Below are 10,181 nucleotides of genomic sequence, written 5' to 3'. Positions count from 1 at the left end.
AGCCTGAGGAAAGAGATATGTGGTATCAAACAACACCCTAGCGAGTCTCTCTATGAGTACTGGGAGAGATTTAAGAAACTGTGCACCAAATGCCCTCAACATCAGATAAGTGAGCAACTGCTCATTCAATATTTCTATGAGGGGTTGCTTTTCAGGGACAGAAGCATAATCGATGCTGCAAGTGGAGGGGCGTTGGTGAACAAAACCCCTCGAGGAGCATGGGAGTTGATTGAAGGGATGGCTGAGAACTCACAGCAGTTTGGTTCAAGAGAGGACATCCCGACGCGTAGGGTGAATGAGGTGGAAACGTCCTCTATCCAACAGCAGATCTCCGAATTAACATCTTTCGTAAGACAATTAGCTGTGGGGAGTGCTTCACAAGTCAAAGTGTGTGGGGTGTGCACTGCCGTAGGTCATCCTACGGAAATGTGTCCACTGGTTCAAGAAGAAACTGCAGAACAGGTGAACATGGCTGGCCACGCGCCCGCGCCAAGAAAGCAGTACGACCCGTACTCAAACACCTACAATCCTGGTTGGAGGGATCACCCCAACCTTAGCTATGGAGGAAATAGGCAGTCTAACTTTGTGCCAAATAGACAGCAAGGACACCAACAGCAGTACCATCCTCGCCCACCACCACCACCACCCCCTTCAAACTCAAGTCCGTCCATGGAAGAAATGATGAAGCAATTACTTGCTAACCAACAAAAGACGGATTCAGACTTGCAAAGCATGAGGAATCAACTGGGACAGGTGCAATCATTGCAAAATCAAATGAATCAAATGGCCATAACAATCAACCGTTTGGAGTCCCAAGTTCAAGGGAAGTTGCCATCTCAACCTGAGACGAATCCAAAGAATGTAAGCGCAATGACCTTAAGGAGTGGGAAGGAAGTTCAAGGACCCGAACCCGTGATTTCTAAAGACAAGGACGAGGAACGGATCGAGAAAGAATTAGAAGAGGAGGACAGAGGTAACAAAAATGCAAAGGTACCCTCGAACCCAATTCCTATAGCTAAAACTAATCCACCTCCCTTTCCTAGCAGGTTAGAGAAACCAAAGAAGCAAGACAAGGAAAAAGAGGTCTCAGAGATCTTTCGCAAGGTGGAGATCAACATACCCCTACTGGATGCGATTAAACAAGTACCCAGGTACGCAAAATTTTTGAGGGACCTGTGTGCCAACCGCAAGCGGTTGAAGGGGGATGAACGAGTTATAGTTGGGGAGAATGTTTCAGCAATTCTACAAAGAAAGCTTCCACCGAAATGCGGAGATCCAGGTATGTTTACTATTCCTTGTAGGATAGGTAATACTTTGATTGGGAAGGCCATGTTAGACCTGGGAGCCTCAATTAATGTCATGCCAAAGTCCATTTATGCCTCCTTAAACTTAGGCCCTTTGAAAGAGACTGGGATAATAATTCAATTAGCTGACAGGACCAATGCATACCCTGACGGGTTGATTGAAGATGTTTTGGTAAAAATTAATGAATTGGTTTTTCCAGCTGATTTTTATGTGCTCGACATGGAGGATGAACACTCCCGTGATCCGTCACCTTTGTTGTTAGGTAGACCCTTTTTGAGTACAGCCCGAACCAAAATTGATGTTAATAAGGGTACTTTGTCTATGGAATTTGATGGTGAGATTGTTCACTTTAACATCTTTGAGACCATGAAATATCCATCCGATTCAAATATTGGCTCTGTTTTCTCGGTAAATGTTATTGACCCTGCTATACAGGAGGTTTTTGAAATTGAAGGCAGGGATGAACTAGAGGTCGTCCTGACCAGGCACTTTGAATCCGAAACGACCTCTAGGGTAGAGTTGAGTGAAGAGTTTAAATGCGTGATTGGATCGTTGCAAACGTTACCAACCACGAAGACAAGGTATGATCTTGCACCGATTTTCATACCCGAACCTCATCAAAGATTACTTCCATCTGTGGTGCAGGCACCTGTCTTGGAACTAAAACCATTGCCGAAACACCTAAAGTATGTATACTTAGGTGAAGGGGAGACACTTCCAGTGATCATCTCCGCGGATTTATCAAAGGTTCAAGAAGAGAAACTACTTCGAGTTCTTAGGGAACACAAGCAGGCGATAGGATGGACCATCGCCGACATCAAGGGAATTAGCCCTGCGGTGTGTATGCACCGAATTCGACTCGAGGAGAATGCTAAACCCGTACGGCAAGCTCAACGGAGATTAAATCCTCTCATGATGGAGGTCGTAAAGAAAGAGATTTTAAAACTGCTGGACGTTGAAATTATATTTGCAATATCAGATAGCCCGTGGGTAAGTCCAGTACAGGTGGTCCCGAAGAAGGCAAGGGTGACAGTGGAATCAAACCAAGAGGGTGAGCTCGTACCAATTCGAAAGCCCACCGGATGGCGACAGTGTATCGATTACCGAAAGCTAAATGCCGTCACGAAAAAGGACCATTTTCCCCTCCCTTTCATTGACCAGATGGTGGAGCGATTAGCATGTCGAGCTTACTATTGTTTCTTGGATGGATTTTCAGGTTATTTTCAAATTGCCATCGCACCCGAGGACCAAGAGAAGACTACTTTCACCTGCCCATTTGGAACATTTGCATACCGAAGGATGCCATTTGGATTATGTAATGCACCTGCTACCTTCCAAAGATGCATGGTAAGTATTTTTTCAGAATATGTTGAGAAAATTATTGAGATTTTCATGGACGATTTCAGTGTATATGGTGAAAGTTTTGAAAACTGTCTAGATAACCTGAAATTGATCTTAGTAAGGTGTATAGAAACTAATCTCGTGCTTAATTGGGAAAAATGTCATTTTATGGTTGAACACGGGATAGTTTTGGGTCATGTTGTATCATCTACAGGTATTGAGGTTGATAAGGCAAAAATAGATGTTATATCTACTTTACCTTACCCCGCGAGTGTGCGGGAAGTTCGTTCCTTTTTGGGTCACGCAGGTTTCTATAGAAGGTTCATCAAGGACTTCTCGAAAATTGGAGCACCCTTGTTCCAACTTTTGCAAAAAGATGTATCCTTCGAATTTGATGAAACATGTAAGGGGGCATTCAATAAGTTAAAGGAGTTATTGACCACCTCACCTATTATCCAACCCCCTGACTGGAACCTCCCATTCGAGATCATGTGTGACGCCAGTGACTATGCAGTTGGTGCGGTATTGGGTCAAAGAGTAGGAAAGGCAGCTCATGCTATTTACTACGCATCTCGAGCCTTGAACGGAGCTCAATTGAACTATTCAACCACCGAAAAGGAGCTTTTAGCAGTTGTTTTTGCCTTAGAAAAATTTCGGTCTTATTTACTTGGTGCTAAAGTTATTATTTTTTCTGATCATGCAGCTTTGCGGTATTTGTTGACCAAAAAAGAGGCAAAACCGCGATTGATACGGTGGATATTGTTGCTACAGGAGTTCAACCTGGAGATCCGAGATAAGAAAGGGGCGGAGAATCTGGTAGCAGATCACTTGAGTCGAGTACAAGTCGTCGAAGATGACATCCCATTGAGAGAAGCATTCCCCGAGGAGCATTTATTTTCTATTAACTCATCTTTGCCTTGGTATGCAGATATTGTTAATTTTCTAGTCACTGACAAATTTCCTACAGGATGGCCTAAGGCAAAGAGAGACAAGTTGAGGAGCGATGCAAAGTTCTACATTTGGGATGATCCTTACCTCTGGAAGCAGGGTGCTGATCAAATCATCCGTAGATGTGTAAGTGAAGTTGAATTTCAATCTATTCTAGCCTATTGTCACTCTTTTGCATGTGGAGGTCACTTTGGACCGAAGAGAACGGCTCGTAAGGTGCTAGAGAGTGGATTCTATTGGCCAACTCTATTCAAGGATGCCTACTCATTTTGTAAGTCATGTGATAAGTGTCAAAGAGTGGGTAATATCTCTCGTAGGGATCAAATGACTCAAACCCCAATGATTTTTGTTGAAATTTTTGACGTTTGGGGAATTGATTTTATGGGTCCTTTTCTTTCGTCCTTTGGTTTTTTGTATATATTGCTTGCTGTAGATTATGTTTCGAAGTGGGTAGAAGCAAAGGCTACCCGCACTAATGATTCCAAAGTGGTTGCAGAATTCGTTAAGTCTAATATTTTTGTTCGCTTTGGGATGCCGCGAGCAATTGTAAGTGATCGGGGTACTCATTTCTGCAACAAAACGATCGCTGCAATTTTTAGGAGATATGGTGTCTTGCACAAAGTCTCTACATCCTACCATCCTCAAACAAATGGTCAGGCGGAAGCATCGAACCGAGAGATCAAATCAATTCTAGAAAAGATGGTCCGACCCGATAGGAAGGATTGGAGTGTGAGACTAGATGATGCACTATGGGCATATAGGACGGCATATAAAACACCCATTGGCATGTCCCCTTACCGATTGGTATTTGGAAAGCCATGTCATCTCCCGGTCGAGTTTGAGCATAGAGCATTTTGGGCGGTCAAACAATGCAACATGGATATCGAGGAAGGCGGAATTCAAAGAAAGTTACAATTACTAGAGTTGGAAGAAATCCGAAATGAAGCATACGAGAATGCAGTGATCTATAAGGAGAAGAATCGGATCTTTCATGACCAACAGATCTCTAGGAAGACATTCGTCTGCGGGCAAAAAGTTTTACTATACCACTCCAAATTGAAACTATTTCCAGGTAAATTACGTTCTCGTTGGATTGGCCCTTTTGTTGTAACTAATGTCTTTCATTATGGTGCAGTAGAGATCCAAAGTTTGAAGACGGAGAAGAAATTTGTGATGAATGGTCACCGTCTCAAGCCGTATTATGAAGGATTTCCAATTGAACGGGTGGAGATGATGCAACTGGAAGACCCGATTTGCTTAGTTTAAGCAAATTCTGGACTCCGTCTAGCCAAAGACGTTAAAGAGAGGCGCTTTTGGGAGGCAACCCAATTTTTGATTTTGTTGGTTTTTGTTGTGCGATTCGTTAAATATGTCGTTTCTCATCTGGGTATTGCTTAAATTTGATATTTTTCTCTACTATGATCAGGACAGGTGATCATGGCGTGCCCATGCGAAGAAGGCACGCATTAAAGTTCCAACTTCAAGGTTTTGGAAAAGTGACCAAATGAGGCAAAAAAGGCGAAATTTGATCAAAGATCTCAATACCTCAAATTCAGTAATTGTGGTTTTTGATGCATTAAAGAGGTTTAGAATGCATGTTTAGATCATTTTACATGTGCGTGAATGGTTTATTTTGACATAGAAATGATCTATGATGCATTTTGGGAAATTGGGGTATCATTTGTAATTATTCCAAAGTTGAATTTCTGCTAAATTTTGCAGCAGAAAACGCATTTTTTAATGAAACGCGCCACTGAATCGCGTTTTCAAATCTGCGCCTATAATTAAGAAAACGCGCCTTAAAAACGCGACAGGAAGTCGCGTTTTCTACCAAGTCGCGTTTTCCAGCCTGTTCAGAAACAAAAAACGCGCCTTCAAATACGCGATTTTAAGTCGCGTTTTCTCACATAGTCGCGTTTTCGATGCTGCAAGTTTTGTGAAAAAAACGCGACTTCACAAAACGCACCTTGAGGCGCGTTTTCTTGAGCCGCGTTTTCTGAGCACAATGATCCGACCTCGGATCCTTTTAAAAACGAAGGCTTGGACCACTTTTCAACTCTACTTTTCTTCATGTTGGCTTGTTTTTAGTAAGTTTTAGTTCTTCGATTAATGTTTGTGTGTTTTGTAGGTGGCAATGGCAAGAGTTCATGCAAATGATCTCAATTGCAAGGGTGTTTATATTAAAAAAAAAAAAGGGAGTTTTCATGTTCAATTGCTGCATTTCATGCATTTAAAGTGTTTCATGTTTAAGTTATATTCATGCATGATCATATTAAATTTGAATTTTATTCAAAGAACATGAAGTAGGTTGAATGTGGAAGGTTGGCCAAGCAAATTTGGAGGAAAAACTGCAGAAAACAGCTTTTTCTGCAGCAAATCCGGCCATAAATCCGGCCATAAATCCGGATTTTGTCCAGAATGCTCAAAAAAAAAAAAATTTGTATTCTTTCTTTCCTTCTTTTCTTCTTTCTTTCTTCTTTTCTTCCCCGCTGCTTGCCCTTTTTCCCCCTTTTCTTTTCTTCTTCATTCGCCGCCGCCAGAAGCTCCGCTGACCCACGGCAGCCGCGGCAACTGGCTCGCGCGCCGCTCCTCCCTGCCGCTCGTCGACGCTGCCCACGCCGGACGCCGCTGCCGCAACCGCCGCCCACCCCAGCTCTTCTCGCCGCTGCCTCGGCTCTCCTCGCCAAGGGTGACCACCAGCTCATCTCACCTCCTTCACCCTTGTCATAGCCACCGCCTCCAAGATCCGCCTGAAGCCCCGAAAGCCGCGCACCACCAGATCCAGCTGCCGCAAACTCTTCTCTCTCACAACCACCACCTTCATCGCACCACTGGCTTCGTATGCACGCGCCTGCCTCAATCTCTCTCTATTATTTTTTTTCATTTTCTTATTTTATTATTGCAGTATGTTTTTATTATTTTTATTACAGTACGTTTTTGAAAATTTTGCGTGTTTGGACTACCTGACATTTCTATTCCTCCTTAGTTGGGTACTTCTGTGTTACTTTGCTTGTTTCTTTTCACTTTGCTTGATTTTTATTTATTTAGTAGATTGACTTGTGGTTAGTCGTGTGATTTACTTATTCTGCTGTACTTTGTGTCTAACTGTGGGTAATTTGCTACAGTTGTTTGTTCAATTGGGAGGTGCCTTTAACACTTAAATTTACTTATTGAAGTAGATTGCCTTCAATTGCCTTATATGAGAGCCTTTTGTCTGTTTGCATTTCAATTACTACATTGATTGGGGTGATTTTGAGGTGCATTATTATTACATTTGGCTAAGTTTGGAACCACGAGTGTTTATTGATTGCATTTGTTATAAGTGTTGAGATATCTGTATAACTTGCGAGTGAATGCAGTGTGCATTTTGTTCATTGAATTGATTTTTCATTTGTTAGTGCTTTGAATTTCTTGTTTCCATTATTCATTAGTAACTGTTGTCTATTGTGGTTTGGAGTGCAATTTGGAAAGAATGGTGAAACCACGATCTCGACCTTTTGACCTCCGCTTCGCCTCCTCCAACTACAGGTGCTAATAGCTGGCACCAGCTTCAGGGGAGTTTCGTTGTCCTTCTTCTTATTTTTACTGTTTCATTATCACATTGAGGGCAATGTGTGATTTAAGTGTGGGGGGGATTTGGGTTTAGTTTTGATTGGTGTTTCTTTAATTTGCTGCCTTTCTTACTAGTGTTTTGATGAATAAATGTGGCATCTCACTCGTCTATTGCTGGTTATGATTTATTCTATGAATTTAGTTTAAGTGGCAAGTAAAAGCATGTTATCTTGGTGAATATCATGAGTTTAATGACTTGGTGCAAATTGTGGTTAAATTGTTTAGGCAATATAAATATTTTACTAGCAATTGTTGTGTAGATTAGGCAATTGTTGATCTTAGTTCTCCATATTAGGAGATGACGTGGGCCATGATCTTTAATTATCTGGTTTTCTGGTGCTTTAATTGTGATTAATAAATGACCCTACTCCGCTAGTGTCGTCACCCAGTAACCGGGAGTCTTCACCACAAGTGTCGACTTTCGCGTCAAAAAGTGACTATATATATGAGTAGTTAGTCCTGAAGCTGTGAAGAGTTGAGTAACTGGGCTCTTTCATCTAAAAATGTCAGAGTTCACGTCAAAAGACTTGAATAGCTTGGGACTGAGCATTTATTAAAAAAAAAAAAAAAAAAAAGAGAAAAGAAAATAATAAGTAAGTTTATGATCATGTTGGCCTGCCGATCCTTGTTCTTCAATGTTGAGATTTTGATTTTCAGTTGACCCAATTGCTAACTTTTGCTAGTTTAATATTTTGATTTCTTAGACGACTTAGCCATGAATTGGACGAGTCTATGATTTCAGGAGCTAACCGGGAGAAATATGTCTTGACACTTAACCACTAAAACTTGATTTTGGGATAAGCGTAGCTTGGCAGTAAATGAAATGAGAGTTAGCCATTGTTGAGTTTAGTGTTCCCATGCTTGAGGACAAGCATGATTTAAGTGTGGGGGGAATTGATAGGGTGTTAATCGTTAGTAATTTTATTGTTAATTTTCCTTTTTATCATTGCCAAATATTGCTTTAATTTGCTTTAATTGTCAAAATATATTTATATTTGGTATTTGGATATAATTTCAGAAATTGGAGCAGAAACCTCTTGAGAAGATTATTGTGAAGCTTTACACAATTCCGGTGCAAACCAACGAAGAAGAATGGAATTGCATTTGGGAATTCAATTTGGCTAGACAAAATATCAAAGTTGGTGGGGACCGCAAATAAGTTGTATTGTCTAAAGTTTGCTTTCTTTGCACATTTGTGGTCTTGCTTTCTTATTTGTGAACGTGTGCACTTGGTCAAAAGAGAAACCGACAAACCATAGTTGGCTTTGCTTTTGTTTTCGGTGGAGTTGATTAGGTAGGGAAGGAATGTTTTCTTCTGTAAGCGTGGAGTGAAGTTTCGATTTGGCTTGTTTTTATATGTGGGAGAGCGGCACATTTCCGCAGCGGAGTTTTTCTTCTTCTCTTCCATGAGACTATTTTGATTGTATTAGACTACAGAGAATATAATTCTTATTTTTAATTATTAGTAAGAGATAAATGTCTTTGAGTTCAATTAAATTGCGTGGGAATTTTCTTATGAGGCGTGGCTAATCTTCTCCTCTAGTCAAGGATCAACGCGAAGACGCAGTCCCAATTATCTGTGAGATCTAATTAGTTTTTACGTGTTCCTTAATTTATTAATATTTGCATGTTTTCTATTTTAATTTCCATGGGATTATTTTGTTAATTGGATATCAAGGGCCCGATGTGCAATTTGACTTATTAATCTCCTGTCAAATTAATCAATTGAATCCGTAATTATTTAGTTGGTTAATATTAGTGACAACTAGTATTTTCACATATTAGGGGGACATGCAATCTGATTTAAATAACCCTCGTAGCGTGTTATTAATTTGGGTTAGGCTTTTCTAGTTTTTAATGCAATTAGGAAATTAGTTCCTACGGTCGTACCTAGGAGTATTTCCTGGTTAGGGGTAATCAGCGGTCGTACCTTGGTTATCAATAAATTATGGAAAAGCTGGTTGTTAGAGTTTATCGGCGACTATAACTAACCTGTTAATAAAATTACGTGAACCTTCTTTGCATCAATGATCGGATGAATGGACTGTGTCTGCGTAGTTGTATCCTTGGCTAGAATTTATTTATCATTTATTTAATTGCTATTTACAATTGTATTAATTAATTATTTATTTTGGTTAATTATTTTTAGTCAAATTGTTTAATTATTTATTTTTAATTTCATCTTGATAAAAATCCCCCGTGTCCCGAACTTGAAAAGAATCGAATTTTTTCCAGTCCCTGTGGATTCGACCCTACTCACTACTATACACAGAAAATTTATTTTTCTCGAGTAGGTATTTATTATTGCACAGGCTCGGCACCTGTCAATTTTTGGCGCCGTTGCCGGGGACTGGCGTTAATCATTTGTTTCTTTTTAAGTTAATTTTTTTCTGGTATTTTTCTAGTTTATGCCTCGCTCTTCTCGTACAGGCGAATTAATTTTCGACCCTGAAGTAGAGAAGACCGCGCGTAGAACGAGAAAAGAAACCAGGCGGCTCAGGGAGGAGCAATACGATATTGCTCCTCAGGAACTTGATCCAGAGGTTGAGCCGACAAATTTGTCTGGTGACAATTCAAGTGATTCAGACCGAGAGGAAGTCACTATGGCAAATGCACGAACACTAAGGGAGTTGGCTGCTCCTGATTTAAATCAGCAGCCCTTGTGCATTACTTTTCCACATTTAAATGATGACACTCCCTTTGAACTAAAATCTGGTCTAATTCATCTATTGCCATCTTTCCATGGTCTACCAGGTGAGGAGCCCTACAAGCACTTGCAAGAGTTCGACGTCGTTTGCAACAGTATGAAGCCTCCGGGAATTACAGAAGAGCAAATAAAGATGAGGGCTTTCCCCTTCTCTTTGAAGGACTCTACAAAAGACTGGCTCTACTACCTACCGCCTGGTAGTATCACCACGTGGGATCAATTGAAGAAAAAATTTCTGGACAAGTACTTTCCGGCGTCTCGAGCTGCG

General features: G+C 40.8%; 1 non-coding gene across 1 annotated transcript; it reads right to left on the bottom strand.

The window, feature by feature from the left end:
• LOC113723453 (small nucleolar RNA R71) lies at positions 1 to 107 on the bottom strand. The gene has a single exon (XR_003457022.2). It is a non-coding gene; the product is annotated as a small nucleolar RNA R71 (small nucleolar RNA).
• Positions 108 to 10,181: the final 10,074 nt, after the last annotated feature.

The sequence above is a fragment of the Coffea arabica genome, chromosome 5e (genome assembly GCF_036785885.1).
Source record: "Coffea arabica cultivar ET-39 chromosome 5e, Coffea Arabica ET-39 HiFi, whole genome shotgun sequence".
NCBI classification, from domain to species: Eukaryota; Viridiplantae; Streptophyta; class Magnoliopsida; order Gentianales; family Rubiaceae; genus Coffea; species Coffea arabica.
This window is presented reverse-complemented; position numbering and strand designations above follow the sequence as displayed.